This window comes from Cupressus sempervirens, chromosome 1 (genome assembly GCF_028749045.1).
Source record: "Cupressus sempervirens isolate cs-2001-9-10 chromosome 1, ASM2874904v1, whole genome shotgun sequence".
NCBI classification, from domain to species: Eukaryota; Viridiplantae; Streptophyta; class Pinopsida; order Cupressales; family Cupressaceae; genus Cupressus; species Cupressus sempervirens.
In genome coordinates, this window is record NC_143118.1 from 669,453,974 (window position 1) to 669,478,134 (window position 24,161).

A 24,161-nucleotide genomic window follows, 5' to 3' on the forward strand; every position below is an offset into this window, starting at 1 on the left:
CATAGCATATGTAATTTGTATGAAATAATTTGTATCCAGTTCTAATGTTGTTAGAAGAATGAATTCTATGACTTTGTAAAAACCTTGCTATATATAATGAACTGTTATGTTTGCACCGGTGTTTAACTGTGTCATCTTTTAAGTAAAAATCAATGATCATTAAATTAAGTGCATATACATTACATAGGAATTTATTATTTGATTAAGAATAGTATAGATAATGCATTTTAAATTATGAACATTTGAAATAGATAAATTAATTCACATGTTTCTTGTGCGATAAATGTTGTGTGCGTAGTTAGTAATATTCATGAACAATGGTTAAAGAACTTCAAGTCCAATAAACTATTCTCATAGAAACCAAAAGAACATCCAATGTTTTCATTGACTTTATAAATGATGTCTAATTGCATGATAAATTACATTTTCGTTGTATATTGTCATACTTTGTTCAAGAAGATGTATTCTCATAAGGTAAAAATGAATTATTTACAAGTTGTATGTTCTATATTGCTGATCTTTTTGGCCCAAATTTCACAGGTGTTTGAATTGTGGTAAGAGTTTTGGGATTTGTGCATAAAATTGAAATTGCCAATTGCAAGGAACCGGTATGTTTTGATCTAGATTTTTGAAAGTAGAATTGGAGACTTTAATTCAAATTGTAATCATCAAGTAGTGGTAATTATTACACTAATTTATAAAGCAATAATATTTCATTACTGTAGATCTTTTTGCAAATTTCCCTATTTGGTTTTGCTTATTCTATTCTAAGTTATTGATTGAGAAATATTTATTTCAATTCTCAGATAAAGAAAAGAATCCCTATGTCAAATTTGCATTTTTTAGATACCATGAAACATAGTTGCAAAATATTTTCCATCATGTATGAATAAAATTACATATATAAATCATATGTATGTCCACATCCATAAAAAACAATGTCTATTTTACTTAGCTTTGATATGTGTTTAGGATACTAAATACCTTGTGTTGATTAATAGATCAAATGAAAACTAATTCGAGAAAAGAAGCATATATCATACACTGCTTAGAGGTGTCAAAATTTAAGATAAATAGATATATAATTATTCAAAAAATTAAATTCATTAGTACTTTGTACTCTGTAATGAAGTTAAGTTATACCTTAGAATTCATTCACATGTAGCAAAGTCTAAGAATTCTTGGCCATTTTTGATAGATTTTCTCTACTTCAATTGCATGGCTATGAATTCTTTGAATGTATTTGGCACAATAAACTACCCAACGGATCATGAAAATCCACAATCTGGACTCCTTGAAATAATCCAACAACTTCCAAGTGAATGTCAAAGGAATATATTGGAAAAATATTTTTATGAAAATTATGATACAATGTTTCAATACAATGGATGGGGAAACATTCAAACAATACCAAAAACCAATCAAATTCGTGTCCTATCTCCATTCATGACAAATGGAGAATTGGCTTACTTGAAATATATTGTGCAAGTATATATATAAGCTCATGTCATAGTTCACTGTCAAGATATTCTAATCCATTTTCCTCATGAAAATCATACTATAGAAGAATTAACAGTTGTTTTTACTCCAACATGCAAAACATTGTTTTGTGAGCTATCACCATTTAAAGCCACTGTTGAAAGTGACACAGTTGTATGCATAATAAATCTTCTCACATCATACCCAAATCTCTCACTTGAATGGATCATAAGACATGAGAATATACAACTTTTAGGGGAATGGTATAGTAATGATATAGGAGCCATATCTACTAAAACCATAAAGCACCACTACTCGTACCATTATTTGTTTGTATTTTTGTATAGTGAGATGCCATCTGGCATTCATCTTGTAGCAGATATTGGAAGATGGCGCATCCTTTATGGATAAATTTATTGTTATATTATGATAGTTGCAAAAAGTATGTACATGTGATGTATAAGAGTATACTCCATTGTGCTAGAAAGATACATTGTTCTATAATTTGTACAATGGAAACTAGTGATCAAGTAACCAATTTCATGTAATGTTTTGATTCCATGCAATGAAAGTTGTATTCACGTTTGTTTCTCTCTGAGATTTCCATTTCCACTCCACAAGATCTCCATATCCATAAGTTTATGTTGCTATTTGCAATATGTAAAAAATACGAAATAGTACACAATAGACTAGGTCAACTAGGTTTGAGAGCAAGTAATACAAATTTGTACAATGTCTTTGTCAGACAAAATTATTGTCCTAGTTTGCAAAGCATGTCAAGTTTGCATATGATCTATAATGATTGGTTTCAAGTATCATACGATACTTCAACAATAATAATTGCAATTACTTTATGACAAACTCATGCAAATTGAAAATTGGTTCAAGTAATTATAGTTTTCCTTTGTCTCAAAGCCTCAATGGCAATTGTACACAATAGCTACATCTTTTGGACCACAAGGGAACTTGAATTTAATCTTTTATACTTGTGTACTAATAGCTTGAGTTTAAGCTACAATACAAGACGAATGTAGGATCATGATATAAAAGCAAGTGATCCATTAGTTAATAGAGAGAGTCAATGTATACAACATTCTTGTTTCCACCCTGCTATTGTGCAATAGATTCACAGCTCTCATATTATGAAATCATCAACGAAAGTTGCAAAAGAATCCTTACTTTGTTATTTTATTCTGATCTCCTCAACGATTACAGTTGAATTTGGGGGCAAAAGAACTATAAAACCATGACACCTATTGAATTGACTTCATGGGTCATTGTTTCATGCTGGCAATTAACTACATCAATTAAAATTTAAGTTGCATAGTTAAATGTGTTAAAGAGGCAAAATGCAGTGCAACGACTTTTTTTGTTTGTTTGCGATGTTCTGGGACCATAGTTGCAAAGAGGAGTATTGTGAAGTTTTATCTTCTGATTGGATAAATATTTCTTCTTCTGGGTTGTTTTGAATGTTTTCTGATATTTTCAATACTAGTTTACTGACTGATAACAACTCTTCTAGCTCAGCTGCATAATTACAATTTTTAGTGAGCTTTCAACTTCCATGGACATCTTCTTTTAATGCTTTAATCTTGAAATGCAATTGATGATATTACCCCTCCCACGATTGCCCTTCTCAATGACAACATCCATCTCTACATTTGACCCTTTGCAAAGAAAACACTCACCAATGTAAGCAAACCTTCAAAAGATTTCAGTTGGGTTCCTTTTCAACCTGATCCAACTTCTAACATAATGCAAAACTATTCACAAGATAGCTAACTTCACTTTTAAAAGCTCCTTATGAGATACAACATACCTTTGTGCATCAAAGGAAGCTAACCTAGTGAGAACAGGATCCACCGCTTCACCATGAGTTTTTATTTCCATAATATTGCCATTGAAATACTCCTTTTTTGCTCTTTGTGTATTCATGATATGTAGATCCTCAAGCATACAATCCAATTCCTCTCCAAGAGTTTGATAAACAACCCTATTACAACATTGACTTTTGTTCTTCGAATTAGCAAATAAAGATTGTTTCTTGGCCTTTGCAAATTGACCGTCTTTCAGAGACGTAATGCTTAGAATATTATCACTTTCTACTGCTAGAGGGCCACAAGAGATGAAGTCCAACAAACTAAATATGCTGAAGCATTGACCGATATTTGGCTCCTCTGCTCTCACTGTCTTTTTGCTTTCTTTGCTCTAACTCACCTCATCTTGTGCTTTTGTTGAGCAAGGGAATGTCCATGATCGATGAGACTCTGTGGAATTTTGTGCAACTTCGCTTTCTTTTGACAAATGTTCTTTTTCTTCTTCTTTGTATTTTTTTCTAGAGTCACCAAGAGCTGTGGAATCGATGAACTCAGGCTTAAAAGCCAGTTTCTTTTTATTGGCACTTATTACTAAGTTTGGTGATTTATTTTCTACTATGATGTGATATTGAGTAGGCCCAGATCTTGTTTTGATGTTACCCATGTCTTCATTTCTGTTCATAACTCTGGTGCATGATGCACACACTTTATGAGCAACTTTGATATTGGTTGGTTGTAACTCATTGTGCCTCAGATTTTTTGCTTTAGAATCATTCTTTCTTTTTGGTGTCCCACTCTCAGATTTTGTTATAAACATTATTCTGTCCTTGTGTTGTACTTGGTGCACTCACGTTGCTTATGGAATCTAGATTCTTTTCTGATGACATAGACACAATTATCAATAAATTTATAGGAAAATAGTTCATTTGGTAAAAGGAAAAGTCTATGCATTTTATGTACCACAACAATCCTTGAAGAGTTTTGAAGCCTTGACCACACGTTCAGCTCCCTCCACTAGGAGTATGATGTCATTCTCAGATAGGTTGTTGCATACATATCTACTTTAAAACCCCTTGCATTGACAAGCAAAACATATTTTGAAACAAGAGTCAAAATGCTGGCCTCATATTCTCCAAAACGAAATGTTATGTTTTCTCCTTTGAAATGTAATATTCAAAGAATGCATCACTTTCTCTTTTCAAACTATGTTCTTTTTAAAAATTCATTTTGTGCTTGTGTATATAAATTGGAAATATATAAACAAAATTCATTACAATGCACAATTATATTGTCTAGTCTAGTGAGTGCGCTTCTATAGACATCACTGTATTATTTACGTAAGCATCATTCGAATTTTCCTTATCAGTTTATTTTGGTTTTTTTGGCACATACTATGTATTCATTTTGAAGAAAAAGCATTCCTCGTTATGCATCTTCAGACCTTGCTTCAAGTTGAAAGAACACCGAATGCAAGCATGGTTGCAGATGGTGGCTTTATTCTTGCCAATTCCATTTGGATTTGTTTTTCAAATGTTTATAACTTTATTTGTAACCAATGAAAGACGAGGATTTATTTGCTCTGATTAGTTGTTATTTGTGTGCTATTTATATTTTTTAAAAAAATTGATATCTTTATTTCCTTCCTTTCTGGTAAGATTTGAATGCCTGTTAGGCATAATTTACCTTGTGATTGTTAGTATTAATAAGAAAGCTTAGGCGATTAAAGTGGTACATGTTTTATTAAATGAAAATTTCATTTCAACCATTAAATCATTTTGATGTGTTGAAAGTTGTTTTAGTTAAAAAAGAATACTACACTTGTGTTTGATATTATTTATAACTTTGGTAACATGCATTGCAATGTGCTCTAAAATGTGCAAAAGTAGCATGAAAACATCATAAACGTGGTTATATGAAGTATGTAGCTAAGACCAACTAAGGCATTGCCCAAGTTCAGAGTTCGCTACAGAGTATGCCTATTGTGGCAAAGCAGGTGACTCTCGTGACCTTGAATTGCACCATGATTGTGCGGCTTATGCATGAGGTACATACCAATGCCCTATTCTGTATTTCAAAATCCTTTCTTCTTAGTGTTAAAAAAATAGCTTTCCAGAACACTTGAACACATGATAGGAAAATCTGGGGTTCAGCACATACTAATCATTCTCCCCTCCAAATCTGGTTACTTGGTGCTCCAAGCAAGTGTAGAAAACCCATTAACATAGATCGGTGAACTGGTTACATTCCTCCATACTTTAAATCAAACAAAAGAAATGAAATTAAGTCAAGCTAACTTAGAACCCTTAATAATTCTGTATGATCATTGTCAAGTTCCATCTTAAGAATTGGTATGGTTCTCTACATTTATATGCTCAAGTTCAACCAAATGTCAAGTGGATAGCCCCAAGTGCTTGATATTTTTATAAGGGAATGCAACTAATTGGGTGTTTGACATTTCTTGATCAACTGGCTTAATATTCATAATTTAGCTCAAGTTGAAGACGTGATTTTGATTATAGGACTAATTTGAGCTTGGCAAGAAGTGCTAGGAATTGGATTAAGGGGCAGCATGTGCCATATAACAACTTGATATAGCATCAGCTTGTTTTGAGCTCATAGTTTTTCATTTTATTTTATATAGTTGTGATCTATTTTATTCTATATGACAGGGTGCACACGCTTTGGAGACATAATCAAGCTATATAAAGTTCAAGATCGCATATACAAACAATATCTCCAAAGGGAATTGTTCTATTGATTTCTGAGAGCACCATGTCTTTACCTGAATTGTTCACACTACTTAACATATGCATTCTCTTAATGCTATTTTTTACTATCAAGGACACACCTTTGTTCATATTTCTATTGGCATTTGACATAATAATTTTTTATGCCACTTTGTACATAATGGAGAAATATATGTAATATGTAGAAGCTCAAAGGACACAAGATACAAATAAGTATACATTTGAAATGTCAATTTTAAATTTTGAATTGTAAACACATACATTATCTGAAATATGTGAGATATCATTTATTCCACCTTAGAATTAGACACTTCACATGATGAATCAATCAATTACCGTACTAGAACTTATTTTGCACTTATCAATCTATATCATTGCCTGATTCAGATCTGATTTCTTGTACTAATTGGACTATTGGGCAATGATAATTAGCCATCTACAATTTCTTTTCATTTGCCAAAAACTATTTTTATTGCTCTGATTCATTATCCAATGTAGTTGCTTTGGAAATTATCAAAGCAATTAATAGGTTTCATTACTTCTAATAAAATCTACACTACTATATTCAAAATAACCAAATTGTGCTAAACATTTTGTATCCTTCTACATATCATTAGAGTAGGAAGATTCTACTCTATTATGTTTGCTTCTTTCATCTAGTCAATTCATGTACATTGTCTAAATGGTGCACTATTTTTATAGAACCAAGAATATAGATGGCTTGTTTCAAGGCAAAAACAATTATAGATTTGGAGAATGAAGACACGACCAATTTTAAAGAAAGAAAAAACTTGTCTACCAGGTGCAAAAAATGTCCAAATCATAGGAAATACAAGGGTGTCAGGAGACATCCTTGGGGTCGATATGCTGCAAAGATAAGGGATCCACAAACTAAGCATCGCCAATGGCTTGGAACATTTGAATCACTAGAAGAAGCTGCAGATGCATATGATAAAGTTGCACTCTCTATGAGAGGAGTAACAGACTGTGTAGATTGCTACAGGAGAACAACAATAGAAACCAATGATGCACTATTGCATATTAAGCCATTGAAAATGAAAAATCCAATCTACCAAACCCCAATCCATGAAGAGGAAAACATAAAGCCTCATTATGCAACGTTGTCTAATATAGAAGATGGCATAGTATCACAAAGACCGTCCTTAGATCAAATCCCATTTGATGGCATGATAGTACCCAATCTGCATTGTCTAATGACACCTACAAATTATAATTTTAATGCAGCCCAACAAAGTAGACATTGTCAAACATCAACAATTTTCCCTAACGAACATCAAGCTAGTTATCTACCACCATATGCACATGCAACATTAGGATTAGTAGGAAACATAGTTGCTCATAACTCTATTAGAAATGATAGCATCAATGATGTATACAAATTGGACAATACTCTCGATGTCCATTCAAGCTTTCAAGGGAAATCACCCTCAATGTACAATTCCAATGTTGGAGGTTCAGATTTATTGAAAAATGCTATTAAAGTTTTGAAATCTGAGCACTTTCAATATAAAGGACTACAACAAGAGAGTGGTATTTCCTTTTACCATTTTTTGTGCATTTTCTAATCATAGTCAATGCAAAATATAAGATAGTCTAGTCAAGTAATTAGAATCATTTACACAAATAAACTTTGGTCAAATACATTTGAATATGAAAGATATCTAATTGCATTTTTTTCATAAATTTTAGGGTATGACAACATGAATAGCTGCAACCTAAAACCAATTCTCCCATGGAACCCAAAAAGTGGATCCAAGGAATTAGATTCAAGCACCTGTGATATGAGCTTTCACAGTATGAATGAAACAGTGGACTATAAAAGCATTTTTGTAGATGCAAGGGAACAAAATACAAGTTGCAAAGCATATGGAACTCTCCTCCCAACAAATAATGTTGATAAGAAACATTTGTCAATTAATGAGAAGATAATTTTGGAAATTGGTATTCTAAAGTCCAAGTTATCTAAAATTGAGGATGTCATAAATAATATGGAAGGCACACTCCTCAAAGATATACCTGGATCTGTGCATCCACTATAGGATGTTTGTGAATATACAAAAGTTTTTGCACATAGAGAATAATGCTAAAGATGCTTGCACACATAAGCAAAAATCTTCAAGCATTCTATTGAATTCTCTATACTAAATTTCTATAGCTATATTGTAATGCTTACACATATATATTTATATGTTACTGACTACAAAAAGTATAGTATGTATGATTTGTTGTAAAACAATTTTCCTTTGCCAACTATGTAGAATCTTGGTGTCAAAATCTAGAATTTCAACTATACTAGGATAGATTATGAGTAGTAGATGTTGAAATGTGGTAAACATAAGTTACCAAGTATTGTTCATTAGTTAAAAATATTTACTTCCAAATTTTCCTAATGTCTCTTAAAATATGAACATCTACATAGTCTTGTTTCTATGTTCCAAAAATGTAAACAAAATTAAACAAAACTAACAAAGTATATGTGTCTGATGCATAGGGCAAGATATTGAAACTAGAAATTAACCGAGGTGTTAAAAATTCATAGCAAACTTGACCACTTTCATAGAATGCATTTATTCAATTTCCTATGAAGAGCATTATCATATGTTAGAAGTTACTATGTCTGAAATGCATTAAGTACAAGTGCACATTATCAACAAATATTTGTCAATTGCAACTTGTGATGATCAAATGTTCACATTGTCAAGATGACTGATAAAAATTGATCATGGAACATTGATATAGAATTGGCAAACCAAGGACTTTGTAGATTGCAAAAATTCAAATACAATGTTGGCAATGCTTATTTGACTCTATCAAATGCTTACTTGAGTTTACAAAAACCTCCAAAGAACTACGAAATGGTACAATAGACTATTTTTCCATGTGCTTTGCAAAAGCAGATCCAGAAGCATTACATGCATATAATTACGAGTTGCACCCTCTTCTCATCAAAGATCTCCATAATGTAAATGACAAGAACACTTACTTGCAACGAATGCGTCTATCTGCAAAAGAAGTAAAGAATACTAACGAAACTGGTTTATGGGGAGACATATTTTGCATTCATTGGCTTTCCAAGTGGTTAAATATTTGTATCTGTATCTTTTCACTAAAAATAGGAAAGTAATACATAGACTTTAATAAAACATTGAACACATAACCTTATTGTATACTATTTCATGACACAAATCCTCAAAATGGCCATTTTGAACGTTTGGTACAATTGCAATTGGTCCAACGCATAAACCATATGATCAATTTTCATGACTTTAGAGAATTGCCTAGTAAGAATATTAGAGAACGAGAATGAGAAATGAACGTAGCTGATAAAAACAATACAAAACAATAAGATATACATTTTGCTAACGAAATCATTCCACAATCACTCAGAAACACAAAAAAATTCATTAGAGCTAAAATGGTAAGCAATGAAAGTAGTCCAATATTCAATAAAGCTAGTTTGAACAATCGCGAACAACAATCCAATATCAATGTTCTGCCTATATCATCGACAACTATATCACTAGTAGCTAACAACTTAAAAAGAAAGCAAAGAAGATCAAAGAAAACTACAATAGAAATATATGAACTTGAAATACAAGACACTCTGAAATATACCTGTGCAATTTGTCACACTTTGCATTTCAAAAAATATATCAAACATATAAGACCAAAGGAAAAAGATATATACAAAATGTTGACCGAACATAATTACCCAGATGAAAATGCAAACATATGCAAAATGTGTGACAAATCTCTTAAACAATCAAAGCTTCCAAAGTTTGCAACACCAGAAAACATTGGAACAAATAATCCTTTACCACATGTAAAATGTCTGACTCAATTAGAAGAAAGACTAGTGTCCTTAAGAATTGCTTTTGCTCAAATATGGGAACTAGGACACAAAAGATCACAAATGGGCCTAACCAGATCTATCATAAATGTGCCTGTCAATTTGAACATTGTACAAAATACTTTGCCCCTATCATTGAATAATACATCAATTGTTGCAGTGTCGCTTAAGTGATGACTTGAATATAAAAGTGCCTTTCTAAAAGGAATGGTAAGACCTAATATTATTATGCAAGCTCTTCATGAATTGGCAAAAACGACATTGTAAAAATCAGAAAATGTTCAAATCAATGATGCATGGTTACAATTATTGGACGAAGAGCAACAAGATAAAACATTAAGTCAATCTGTGTCATTTGATTCCGATTCAAAAAGTGATAGCAACAATGCCAACCCATCAGAGACACTAATACATGGATTTACAAATTCAAGAAGCATACGAAACATGGACGAAAAAATTATTGAAATAGCACCTGTTGAAGAATCTTACCCAATAGAAATATTCAAAGATAAATATGCAAAGGAAATGAATTTTCCTACACTGTTTTTTGGAGAACCACGCAATAGTCATCTCTTAGAAAAATTAAGTTATCAAAAACTTGCACAATGGGAAGTCCTAAATTGTCATCGTAATTTTTCACTTCGTACAACAAATCTTTTTTTCAAAGCAATCAAGATACTAATACACCAAGTATTGTCAACAATGTGGATTAGAATTAGAAAAGGTTAGCTTAAAGGAAGGAAACTCATTACAAGAGATGTTAAAAACAAGCCAAATCTGGAAAAGATATTGAAATCAGACATTGGATATGTTGACTTCAAAAGAATATGAATATCTCTAGACTATTGCCAACAACTTAAGAAAAATGCCTTTGCTATTATACGTCAATTGGGACCACCAAATTTTTTGCTTACCTTTACAAGTGCAGAACAAAATTGGGAACCATTAACAAAACTCTACACTCTTTGCACAAAATAGATAAATCAAAAAGAGACAACAATGAAGGAACTTGTGAAAGTAATATTGACATAAACACACTCATTCGCAAAGATCTAGTCACATGTGCACGTTATTATCGACATCGAATAAAAGTTATCCAGAAATTAATAATGAGTGATGTGTCCTTCTTTGGTAGAGTTTTTGATTTCTTCTCTATAACATAATTTTAGAACAGAGGTAATGAACATGACCATCTTTTGATTTGGGTAGATAATGCACCAATCTATGGGAGAGAAAGCAATATGGACCTAGTTAATTTTGTTGATAAGTACATAAGCTATAGTACAGAGCATCTAGAACAGTGTCTAGCAAAATTGCAAATACATCATCATACAAAACAATGTAAAAGATCAACAAAAAGAACACGCCGATACAACTTTCTTGTCCCTCCCTTTCCACAAACAATGATACTTGGACCTTTAGCAGAAAGCTCTGATACAATATCAACAAATGCAACAAACATATTCTCAACACTACAGATAGCAAAGTATGATAGTTCATTCACATATGATATGTTTTTGAATGAGCTGCAATTGACAAAGTGCGACTATGTCAACTCAATTAGGTCAACATTAGATAGACCTACTCTATTTTTGAAATGAAAACCTTGTGAAATATGGAACAACAGTTTTTCAAAGAAAATGCCATTGTTGTGGACAACAAATACAGATGCACAATTTGTGTTGAATGCATATGCTGCAGCTATGTATTGCAGCTCATATATGGCAAAAGTAGACAAATCAATGACAAATGCATTCAAATGGATTAGAAAAGACCACCAAAGAAATAATATAGATGCACTTCACATGATAAGAAAACTAGGAAATGCCTTACTTAACTTGCAACAAATGTCAGCACAACAAGCTACACATTTAGTCCTTTCAATGCCACTCAATCAAATTTCCTAAAGGTGTATATTCATTGACACAAGACTTGATGATGACCACATTTTTGTCCTTAGATCTTCAAAAGAGTTGAGAGAAGAGCCAGATGAATCTGAGAATATAATGGCAAAATCTGCACTACATTACTATGTAAATCGTTTAGAAACTCTAAAGCACATATGCTTTTGCTGAATTTGTTTCAGAATACTATAGAAGTAAACATTGTAGTAGAAAAAAATTAAAACCTGCTATAATACATTTTATGAATTACAACATGCATATTGATCCAGAAAACTACTGTAGAGAACAGGTCCTACTATATGTTCCATTTATAATAAGCATTCAAAGAATCTTTGACAACTTCAGCTGTTGGCAACTAGTATATGCACACCATGAAACAACTATTATAAGTAAACATACAAAGTTCTACCACAATATCGATAGCAAATGTGGAAACATTGAACAAAAGGATAATGAACTACATTTCAAAGAGTCCAACAAACAAAACTCAAAGGAACAAGAAAAAAATGACACAATACATGAAAATTACGACATATCAATAGACATTCCAATAAATTCATATAAAAACATGTGTGCATCATCAAATGTTGGATTTGAGATCGCCAAACACCCTTAGATAATGAATAACATTGACTATTTCAACTTATGTCGAACACTTTATACCGAGCAACAAATGATAGTTAAAGACATCATAATCAGGAAACAAAAAGATAGAGCCACACCAATACACCTTTTCTTGACAGGTGGTGCTGGCACGAGGAAAACATTTATAGCTAAAGCTATTTACCATGCACTCCTACCTCTATACAGTAATGACATCAATGATGATCCTGACAAACCAAAAGGATTGATAGTTGCGTATATAGGAAAAGCTGCCTATAACATTGGCGGTGTCACCATACATTTTGCATTACACATACCATTCAATAAGTCTGAATTCATCCCTTTAAACAGTGACACACTTGACAAGATGTATAAGCACTACTGCCACCTTCAAATCCTACTCATAGACGAAATATCCTTAGTTGGATCCTCTTTCTTGAGATACATCGACTTACATTTGCGTGACATTATGCAAAAACCCACAACTTATTTTAGGGGATTAGACACAATCTTCTATGGCGACCTATACCAAGCATTACCAGTTCTAGATTCAAATGTTTTTGAAAGCAAACTGACAGCTAAAGAATTGATGCCCTACAATTTCTGGAGTGACAATATAAAATGTTTCTCTTTGAAAGATACGATGCATCAAAAAGACCCTGTGTTTGTTGACATTCTAAATAGAATCCGTATAGGTAAACAAACAGTAGAAGACATAGAATACCTTAATGAGCATTGCATAAAACCAATACCAATTGACCCTACTCTTCCTTTCCTATTCTTCAGGAGATCAGATGTAGATAAACATAACAATAAGACATTATCAAATATACCTAGAAGTACAATTACATTAAGAGCAATTGATCACTTTGAGGAAAACTACAATGCATTGCAACTTTATGCTTATACAACATCCCTCCCTACTAAAATAAATTTAAAGGAAGGAGTTCTCATAGAAATCTATTCAGGAAATTATAACACGCAAGATGGTATTGTCAATGGCTCTGACGAAATTTTCAAATTATATACTAGAAATAATGACCATGACATTGTATGGATCAAATTAAATGACACAAACATAGGCCAACAACAAAAAATAAAGTATATTACATATTACAATAACAAAATTGAACAAGATTGGGTACCAATTCTACGCATTGCAAGACCAATCCTTAAAATGACTGCGAATAAAAAAACAACCATACGAAAACAATTTCCAATTCAACTTGCATGTGCTCGTACTATCCATCGATCTCAAGGACTAACAATGGGGGCACTTGCTTTTGATCGAACAGGAGTTAAAAATCACGGCCTCGCATATACAACACTTTCATGAACAAGAACAATTGATCAACTATACTTACTCAAGCCGCTTACAATTAAAAATTTCAAAGTAAAGCAAAAAATAATTAAAGAGATGGAACAACTAACTACAATTGCACAATGGAAACTTCAACATGATGACATATGCTTCAAATCATCACAACATTTGACCATTTTCTCATTAAACACTCACGGATACCGTGCACATTTACTTGACCTCTCAAATAACTATGACATCATCTCTTCTGACATCTTATGCCTACAGGAAGTCTATGACAAAATTGATGACTCCACATCTTTTAGTGACAAATGCAATGACTTTTCTATTCATGGTATTCATGGTTTACTAACTTTAACAAGAAAAAAATTATTAGCAACCAAGGTCAAAGAACATGTTACATAAAATGTAGAAATACTAACAATCAGAATAACATGCTTCAACAATCAAATTAATATTACCAACTTATATGCAAGGCCAAACACCAATATAGACAAGATACATACAGCTCTAAATTACGTACTGAACAGCATAGACCAAAATAACATATTGTACATAGTAGGAGATTTCAATATAAATATGCAAACAGGCAACATTCGAGCTAAAACTCTTAACAATTACATGCAACACCACAAACTTAAATTTCTCTTACAACATATAGACAACATTAACACCTCACTTATTGACCACATTTGGTCCAATAAAACTACAAATATATGCAATATTTACAAATCAGAAGCATACTGGACTGATCACCTGACAAAAGTACTGAAAATCCATCCAACAAATGACAATTTCAACCAACATTACTAAAATTACTAACAATCCATCCAATTCAGATAAGCAAATCAGATAACAACTCCTTTTGGCATCTCTTGACACTGACAAAATTACATACTACAACAAACAAAATATGCAATATTACAATGTTCAAAATAAAAAGATTTAGAATAGTCAATGGCAAACAATTGTACTAACAATATTTTACTAATTATTATATTAACATCAACCTTTAAAACTCAATAACCACATTATACAAATTACAAAATATTTACATCCTAACAAAGAATATAATGCACTAAGCCAATTTCTCCTATCCACAATTTATGTACAGGAATCAATGGATGCAAACAAAAGAGCAGGAAAGGCTACACAAATGAGGCAAGAACTGTCTACAAAAAGGTAATTTTTGTTTCTTCTCCGAAATTTTTCAGTTTCATATACACATGGAAAATACACTAACATATACACCAATGCAGGACAAAAGTCAAAACTGCTAACTGCATTTCTATAGAAGACATAAATGCAAGAAAATGAGGCAACACATTTGAAGGAGATGTCTTAGTTGTGTACAAAGTCAACAAAACATGAGAATTTCTACGAGCAAACTTGACAGATATCAAAGCAGAGATGATAGTAACCATGAGTGTCAATGAAAACTTAATTCCCCAAAATGAGGACAAAATAATCCCAGGCATGGGTGTTTCCATAAGTGGATTTGAAATTTAATCAAAATCAGACTATGATAAAGGTGATTGTGATTGCATTCTGGTACTAAAGGAAACAAGCACTGTTGAAACAATCAATCGCATATGCAATGACTACAATTTCATCCCCAACACTACAATAAGGAACCTGTTGAATAGCACAAGCAATTACCCTATTGGAACAGTAGGTGCATTGGTCATTTCAACTCAAAAACAAGGCAACGTCAACATTCTAGAAATAAAGGATGGTCATTCTGACGAAGATAGAGCACAAGTAACAATTACTAGCAATCACTTCTTCAATCATACTTTTCCAAATTATTGGAGCATTTATTATACAAATACTCAACCCAATATTTTAAACTCTGTCTATATATTTTATGCAGTTGGAAATCCATCCAAATTTTATTCAACATTACATCTCAGCAGAAGAACATCTTGCTCAAAATGAAACACCAGCATTGCTTTTTAGAAACATTATAACAAGGACAGATAGAAATCAAACACTTCATACAGGCTTGTTGACATTTATTTGCAAGTTAAATGACAAAATGACATTGCAAATATTGCATGACATAATGCAGAAAACTAGAGAGGTAATACAAAACCATTGTTAAATTGTAAACAATTGCTACTATTAAATGTAATTGACACTTAGAGACTGTACTTTGAAACAGGTCAATGGGAAATTGAAGATTGCAAATCCATTGTCCAATCCATTCGGAGCATTTTTCCCATACTACCAACACAAATTTGAAGGATATGGAATCTTTGAAGAAGAAACTGCACACTGTATTCGATGCAAGCAAGATTTCAACTATGTCCACAAGTTACACCTGAAGACATTACTTTTTAGTCAAAAAAAACAACCAATCCAATGCTTCATTGACAACACAATGGTTGAACAATTAATCCCAACACTCTGCAACATCAAGTATGAGGAATATATGTAGCAGAAATCTAGAGTTGTATTCATCCTAAGAGAGCTTTCACACTGACCCAAGCCAATGCAATTATACATGTCAATCTACTTCAGACCAATCAAGCAACTAAAAAGGTAAGCTTACAAATACTTTAAGGAAAGCACTAAAAACATAAATTATTGCACAATTTTTTCATATGGCAATAACAAATATGTAACTTGATCCTTTGTTGACATTGCAGGACAAAGAAGAATAAAAAAACTACATAACACTATTTTAGAAGAAGATTTGTCACAAAGTGCATCAAACTGTAATAAACCACATTGCTATATTGTAGATATGCTTATAGACAATATTCCACTCATAGCTTAGGTTGAATACTATACCAAATATGACTATAACTATGTATCTTATTTCCAGACATATTTCTAAATTGTTAATTAGGGATCATTTCTTTGTGACCCTCTATAGCATCGTATCTATAAAATTAGTCTACATGGCATGAAGTAAATAAAAAAATGAAACAACTATTTTTTACTGTAATACGTGCTATATATGCATAAATTTTACTATTCTCATGCATATATCATGCATATCAAGGAATATGATGTATCAATAGAAATTCTACTATTATGATGCATATGAATGGATATAATGCAAATGCTTCTCTATTAACTTTGCACAATACTTTTATGATGGTTTCAATATAAATTATGTAATTTGAAATAGAATTAATGGTCTGTTTCATTTCCAGATAATGCATAAAAGATTACATGTCTAAATTATGGAAACAAGATTTACCATATTTATATGTTCTTGAATATTTTTATGATAACAAGCACTGCTCAAATACTAGAAACAATAGCAATGAATCATGATCTTAAAACATCTTCTTAATCATTTCTCCAAGGTTAATCTACAATTAACATGTTCAATTCAAAATTGTGTTCAAAAAATTGATTCTTTTAATTGCTCTAACCAATACAAAATCAAAGAATTCATATTTTCAAATTAGGTGAAAAAATATATATCAAAAATTGACAATTGTATTTCGTTGTACAACTTAATTCTACCTTCTTAGTGCTTTATTTACTTACTCAAATAAAACAAATACAAGAAAATCAAATAGCAATAATTACCAAAATTAAAAAGTTCTCTCACCTCAACACTATAAGCTACAATTCAAAATACATGACGGCAGGAACTAGATGCTTTGCATCCTTGTTAAACTAGCGCTTGCATCTTAAAGTCGATGGACAATATATTAGTTAAATTGATTTATAAAAATTACTTTAAAAAGTCTTTTGAAAATTTTTATTCAAGATTTTTTAGAGTTTGAAAATTTTTACAAAGATTTTCCATAGAAGCTTTTTAAAAATTCAACTTGATTGGGATCAATGGAAGTATCATTTTGATGAGAAATAAGTGCAAGTGTTGGAACACTTTTTGGACCACCATTATTCATCCTCGATTCACATGAATCATTTTTTCGATCAAATTCTTCCTTATAATGGCATGTCAAACTTATTTCTAAAAACGATTTGGGCTTGTGAGAGAATAATTGATTATCTTTACCATCTTCTTCATCTACCTTTTGCAAAGTTCGAAGCAAAGATGGATGAATCTTTTCTGGATCTAATTTTCGTCCACCTTAGAAACTCTTCAAGAAGCTAGCTTGCTTAAGACCAATGAAAACCTAATTTTGTTGAGGCACAGGTACATGAGAGATATTTTTATCATTCTTCATCGTTGATTTAGATGAAACACATTTTTCAACAAGGCCTCCTTTATATGTTGAACCTTTTTCCAAGAAGGATTCTTGATCATGAAAAAGAAACCCATAATCCTTTTCATCTTCTTCTTTGATCTTTCGCAAAACCTAAAGTAAGTGGGGATGAACCATTTTGGGATCTAACCTCCTTTCGCCATAGAAACCTTTCAAGGAATCAACCTGTATGGGTTCAGTAGGAGCCTGCTTCTTCTAGCATGCAAAATATTCACCATCACTATCACTATCACTCTCACTTTCAACTTTCCCTTTGTACCAAACCATTTTTTGAAGTCAAACCTCAGATAGAGTCATCAATATTCAATCTTGTAAATAGAGTCGCCAACCTTCATTCAAGGGAAGGTACCTTTTATCAACCATGTTATTGATTATTGTTCACTTGATCTTGGATGTGACCAAGATTTTGTCTATTTCTTCTTGGAATAGCAACTATTCTTTCAACAACCACAACATTTTGACCAATAGGAGCTCTTCACAAGATTTCCCCGAACTCTTCCTCTTCTTCTAGAACTTGATTCACCTTATGGTATTGTTGAGAACTTCATCTACACCTCCAGTATAGAGTGTTCAAATATGAAATAATGTCTTCTTGTGTGTCCTATGCGCCAAGATTCAGTTGTAGAATTGGAAACACATTCTCATGCGGCAATACCATCTTGCTTCATTATAGGCAACTAAATAAGCTTTCTTATTCAAATCCCTAGTAGAGTCACCAAAAAACTATTGGTAAACAAATTTACATCACTTAGGAAATACTTGATTTAGCCCAAAATTAGTCTCCCCAATAGTTGGATTGGCCCTTTGTATTCGGCCTTCCTCTGCATTTACAGGGGCAACTCCCTCCTAAGATATAATTTTGATTTTCAAATAGAGACAATTATAACTTAGAATACAGGAAGGAAACTATTGATGACAAATACACCACACGACTTCAATGTCTACATAAAATCAATGTAAACTGCTAATGAAAACAAACAAGAACTATGCTTGAGAACTATCAACAACACAATGTTAATTCAATGATTCATGAATATTTACACCATACCATGAAAATACTTATACCAATGAATCAACACTTCAACAATTTAGATTTTGTCAAAAAAAGAACGCAAAATGTACTTTCTTTTATTTCTTAGCACCAAGAACATAAGAAAATTTGTTGGTTACAAGAACAAGAATTGTATACACTTTCCAAAAAATGCCTTGTTACCAAAACATAAGTGTCCCTTGTCTCTAAATCCAAAAAGTCCCCTATTACATTGTGATTCATGAATTTATAGCTATTCTAGCATAACCAAGCTTTCGATTTCATAACTACTCAAAAACTTAGAGTTTGGACTACTCTGAAGAAGGTTCATAACCAACTCTAACTTTTACAACTCTAACTTTAAGTTACAATAAGTGATACTTGTCACTTTCCTCCATGAAGTGATTGAGGTTTGACAACAAGAAAAGCTAAATTACCAATTTTTCCATTGTGGTTTTCTACACCAATATGCTTCCTTTATACTGGTACAACAAACCCACTATTTGAGCCATGCATTGAAAAATGTGTTTTGAATTCGATGTAGTAACAACAACAAGTTCATGTCGCCAATTTTCTTATAGCTAGAGTATTGTGTGTGACCATGCCTCAAAATGAGCTCATAAAATAGGCATTTGAATCACTGTATCTAAGAAACAAACACACCCTCCCTTCAACTATCTCACACACACTACATGTCCTTTAATCAATAGTGAGCATAAGGATCAAGTTGGTGATGTTTGGAATGAGCTCATAAAATAGGCATTTGAATCAATGTATGTGAGAAACAAACACACCTTCCCTTCAACTATCTCACACACACTACATGGCCTTTAATCAATAGCGAGCATAAGGATCAAGTTGGTGATGTTTGGATTTGATACTTATGCATGTGCACAAACTCAAACCTTCATATTTATCGATCCAAATAGTAGCAACTGACAGAAATTTGTCTTCTACATCTACCTCTATAAACCTCCAATTACTCTCTTGCGGCATAACTCTTATTACTTTGGATGATAAATTTGAAGTGATTTGTTAAGAAAATCAAGACCACCCTATGATTCAAAATTTTTCCTTTATGGCCACCACCCATGGGCAAGAAGAAAAGTCTATTAATAGAGGCTTCAAGCCCATTTGACTACCACATATATATTGAGTGTTGTTCAACAACATTGGCGACTCCTTGCCAATTATAATTGCTCAAAATTTTATAAATTTTCTAACCACATCAATTCAATGGAATGAATCAATGCATTAAATGAAAATCCCTTGTGACATTCTGTCAAACAATTCACATGCTTGGCTTGTGCTCCCACAGTTATCACTTGAAGTTAATCTATGAAACCACAGGCATGTCATTTACAATAAGCTTCATGAGACGTGGGTCTAATGATCTGTCCATATCCGCACAAGGATGTTCACATGGATAAAAGAGGTCAATGGTTCATCTCCACATCTATGATCATTCTTAAGAAGTCATCATAAGTGGCCTTAAGAGAAAACGGAAGGTTCTACAAAGAAATATTGAATATCATTTTCATTCATGCATTGAGACAAACATTTCTCATACACTCCTTTATTTGTGACTATGACTTTACTCATATCTCACCTTGCTTTGGCATTGAACATGTGTATGATTTTGAGGATAGTTATTTGTTGTTCTAATGAATCACCTCCACATTTAAGAAATCAATGAGTATTTTCATTCCTTCTTTATCTGTCAATGCTCACATCTTTCTTTAAGAACATTGTTTTGTCTGCGGACTCCATATGTAATTTGAAAGAAATGCAACATGAAGTTAGAGAATTTTAGACTCTAATTGAAGCCAACTATATGGCTCAAAGACCTCTATAATCTTGAAAATAATCAATTACTTCACATCGAGATGTGAGTGATTGACTTTAAAATATTCAGAGAGCATTAAATTAAGCATTTGATCAAACATTTTGATACTTTTCTCCTTCACCTATGTGCATGTTTCCTTGTTCTGTTGGTAGGAAAATAAGTATGGATAAATCTGTGAATGAGGACATTGATTACAACTTGGGCTAGGATTTGTCTTCATCGATGCTTTTATGCCTCTCATATTTCTCAAGCTTGAAGCATTCCCCTCTTCATCTGAAGCATCGAGGATATGGCTGTGCCTTTTTGTTTGGTAAATGAGATTGCAAGTGCAGGTGTGGAGCCATAGTAACATTCGATAGTGAGGACTCTGTTGCCAATCCCTCCCTCAGATGTCATTGTGTCCATATTGGGCCCTTTTCACATTTATAAAATACACACTCTCATTCTTTTTATGTCCATTAAAGCCATCTTAACAAACTTCATAGTGAGTTTAATTCATGACTGGTGAAAGTGACAAAGCTCTGAGGAAACATCACAAAATACTTTCATTTCTCTACGCGTGATAGCATTTTCAAGTACCATTTGGCATCCAAGATTTCAATGGTGATTCTCAAAGATAATAATCATTCCCCAGCAATCATTCACAAGCCTTCAAATTTTGTTATTTTCGCACACAACATGGATATTTTGTATGTACTAGGACATGTCAAACATGTTTTCCCAATTGTCTGCATGGTCCATATTAAAATTTGCAAGTTCACTAGGGCTCTTGCCAAACAATCCCATTGCCCATTATTCCACACCTAGCACACATATTTCAAATGCCCGAGTCTCGCATTAACAATATTATCCCGTTGAGGTGGCAATTAGTGCTCTATCTACTTGTTTGCATTCTTCATTTTTCATTGCTTTGCATTGATTTCTCTAACTTCAATATTCTTCCAAAGGAAGAACATACATGCAATGAAGAAGATGTTTTAGCTTGATGAAGACTTTCTAATTTTCATTCCTCCATGGCCTACATCTTTACATAAACTCCATATAGTAGTTATTCAAAGTTGTTGTTTGGCTTCAAAAGTTTGGGTTAGGATTAAGGTTAAAAGTTAAAGAGAAGATCCAATCCAAACACGAATTTCCTAACCTTAACCTACAAAAAGGTTTTAGTACGTAGAAAGAGATGGTTTTAGTATGTAGAGAGAGGTAGTTTTGAAAAGTTGTACATGGAGAGAGAGTGGTTTGAATACATAGTGAGAGAATGAGAGCCTTAGTACGTGGAGAGAGACAAAATTTAGTACGTAGAGAGAAAAGGTTTTAGCATGTGGAGAGAGAAGTTTTTAGCATTTTAAATTTAATCTCATTCTCGAACTAAAATTTCTTTTAACTTCTTAGGTAAATTATCAGGGTAACACAACTACAATCATTTTAATATTTTTAAATATGTACACTTGAATCCAAATTAGGGAAGAGAAAGATTCTTAGGGTAGCTGTGATAAAGTTTGCTTAATCAATCTCTTAAATATTATTTTGAAACAACAATTGTTGCTTATTTCTAGCCCCCCATTTTTTCCACAACTTATTTTCAATTAATTTAACAGTACTAATTTAACAACACTTAACCAATAGTTGTGCATAATGTAACGCCCCACCAAGGGATCCAAAAGAATTAACCTAAAGTTTTACTAAGTTTGCTAAACATTTTTAAAAAAAAAAGTAAGACAGTATAACATACACATCAAACACATAGTAGCGGAAGCAATAACATGTAATCATCAACAAACATACCTAACAGGTTACATTCCTTAAGGATCCCAAGACGTTGAGTCACATTTAAATTTAATTAATACTATCTCTAACAACTATCACATCCACATGAAAGAATAATGAATAGTCCGAAGTCCATATTATACATTTGTTCTGAATGCCTCTTGGCAAATTAATTCAAAATGCTCAATCATCCACTGTACATGTCACAGGGTATGAAAGGCTAAAAGAATATACATATGTAGAAATAATAAAGATACATCATCCTCATCGAATCCATGATATAATCACAATAAGGTAAATGAATCTAATAACATACACGATACATCTATCCACCATAAAGATATAAACATCCAACATGAAATACAACTATCCATCAATCATAAAACACAACTAATCTAAGTGTGTGGTTCCTCCCAACCATCAATAGCATCATTAGACCATCATGGGTCCTAGCCATCCCCCATGCATAACATCCCAAATCATCGAAGAGATCATCAGTACTATAGTAATAGGGACATCACTCCTAAAACATACTACATCATATGCATAAAGAAATCTAACATGCTACCACATACGCATAAAGAAATCTAACATGCAAGAATAAAGCATAAGATGATCCTCCAAAGTAGATGAAATCACCTAAACATTATGAACAAGCATCCCAAGAAGCTCCAGCCACGGTAGCAACGGACAGATCTCAAATGATAAGAGTAAAAAGCACTACCACCCGACCGTGTGGAACCTAAATGGTCCACTCCCACCGCGCTAAGGAGATAGTCTCAAGTCCCAAACAGGATATCAAATCACATAATCACAAGTACTCTCTAAGTCCAAAAAATCCTAAAAGTATACTAACTCAAAGGTTCCAACACATAGATCGACATTTAGACCCAAAGGCACCACAAAGACACACGTAAGAAATCTAACATGTAAGCGGGAAAGTGTCATCGCAAAAGTCACATAGAAGTTACCCGAGCAATCCCTTAGGAATCTCGGGTCCCTAGTGATCCCTGCGGCCACTACTTTTCTCTCATATTGACAAGGCATACTACGGAATGCAAGGTCGTAACCAAGCGTTCTCTCTACCCCATCCTAGCCTGTACTAGCACTCAAGGCATGGGAGAGAACATACAATTATCTTATTAGGTTCATTTTAATCCCCATTTAGTGTAAACGTTTTCACTTATTAAAACAACTTACAATGAGTTACCCTAGCAGCCACTTAGGGCCCCGACCCCCATTGTAAGCCACTTCCCGACACTACACATAGATAACCTACCCTAGGCTCATGAAATCACAAATCTCGAAATCACCTTAGCCCTATACAAGCAACTGGATGTTAGAAATGATTGAATTGATAATAAGAGTTGTTGGAATGATAAAGAATGTTCTCAATCATTGTTTTGTCATTGATGTCAAACTTGCTACTTGCAGGAATGACAATTGCTTTAGTGATCCAAATACTATCAATTAGTTGGTTGACAAGGTGGTGGCAATCAATAAGATGTAACTAGAACACCTAGAGAAAGGTTGAAGTTATGATGTTGTAATGAAGTACTAGGATCAGCTAAGCCATTGATGAA

General features: G+C 32.8%; 1 pseudogene; it reads right to left on the reverse strand.

The window, feature by feature from the left end:
- Window positions 1–3,057: 3,057 nt before the first annotated feature.
- Window positions 3,058–24,161, reverse strand: part of LOC149579653 (uncharacterized) — an 89,853-nt pseudogene continuing 68,749 nt past the window's right edge.